This window comes from Corvus brachyrhynchos, unplaced genomic scaffold, assembly GCF_000691975.1.
Source record: "Corvus brachyrhynchos isolate BGI_N302 unplaced genomic scaffold, ASM69197v1 scaffold96, whole genome shotgun sequence".
NCBI classification, from domain to species: domain Eukaryota; kingdom Metazoa; phylum Chordata; class Aves; order Passeriformes; family Corvidae; genus Corvus; species Corvus brachyrhynchos.
In genome coordinates this window covers 126782-128357 of record NW_008238370.1, presented here as the reverse complement: position 1 = coordinate 128357, position 1576 = coordinate 126782, and positions in this window count along the sequence as shown.

The window sequence follows — 1576 nt, the reverse complement described above, 5'->3', positions numbered from 1 at the left end:
CTCGGTCGGGTGTTCACGGGACTCGCTCCACCACGCGCTGAGCTGCGCCATGCGGGCACCGCCGGGTCCCGCCGCTCCTCGCTCCGCCACCGACACTGCGGCTCGCTTGGCTCCGCCCGCGCGCGGGAACTGCCTCGCTGCTGCTCGCAGAGCGCTCGGTGCACGTGGCCTGGGCCGCACGGTCCCTGCGCCAGGCTTCCCTTCGCCAGGACACAGCTGACATTGCTCAACAGTCTCGGTAACGAAATAATATTCACGAAAATATTCTTCCATCGGCATATATTTTGACTCCAGTATTAACTGTGTCCAAATGGTTTTCCAAAAGCCCTTGGTAAGAATTAAATCCCAAGAAACATAGAAAAAGTTCTTAAACAACCATGCCAGGAAGTGTTTCAGTTCTTTTTGAGCTTGAATCAAGCTAAAATTTACAAATCGTTGTTCAAGAATCATTTTAAGTTTAAGATAAATGTCCATATGCGGCTCTGAGAGCCAAGAGTCTTCCCACGGTTCCTCCATAGTTAAGATATGGAATAGCAAAGCAAAACCAAGAAGAGGAATCCAAAGTTTTCAGGGTTTACTCACACAAATCAGTCGCTTAGGGATCGGGGATCGTTCTGCTCTCAATTCTCCACCATTTGTTGCAGTGGGGATCCTGCAACACGCATATATCAAACCAGGAGTCCCGTGGAAAGGAAATATATATGGACAGACAGATTCTTGCTAGATGTTTCAGAGATGTTTATTTTTCTCCAGCCGCATGGCCAGAGCCCTGCAAAGGAACTGTTCCAGTCACGGGCCCAAGGGTCCTTTGAGGAGGGGCAAGGAAGCCCCGTGTCTGTGCGCTCAGGGCCCCTCTCCCAGGGCTCCATGGCAGGGGAGGGACCCCAACATGGTGGGACCCCCAGGCTGCTCAGAGCTGCCAGACGATGCCGCATGTTGGGAATCTTGGGAAGCAGGAAAGGATTAAAGGGGTTTTCTGGGACACGGGACCTTCCTGTGCCCTTGGCCATGTCCATGTGACAGCTCCCGATCCCATGGGCTGTTCCTCTTTGCTGCTAGGTATCAGATGATTGCAACTGATTTGAAGGATTTCCTCTGTAATCCAGCGGCTCCTGAGAGCAGGAACGATCCCAAACCGGAGCTCTGTGCCCGTGCCTCGCACATTTCATCCCGGGCTGGAGGGGAAGCCTTGCCCACCCTGCTCCAGCAAGGGCACAGCCTCGCCCTGCCCCATCCCTGCCCCGTCCCTGCCCCGTCCCTGCCCCGCTGCCTCCCTGGGCTGCTGGCACAGGAGCTGCTCAGCTGGGAAGGAGCCAGGGGATCCCAAATCCCTGCCTGGCTGCGGGGAACCATCCAGCTGGCAGACGGGTCGTGGTCGAGAGGCCATGGAGGTGGGACTGTGTCCAGGTGGGCACAGTCCAGGCATTGCTGGGATTTTGGGGCTTTAACAGACGCTGTTCCTGTGCAGGTACTGAGGCAGGGAGAGCTCTGCCTCGGGGGCACAGCCAGACCTGTGCAACCCTCACCCTGCCACGTGCTCCTCACACCATCCCTGGAGGAGCTGTGGAGGAGCCTG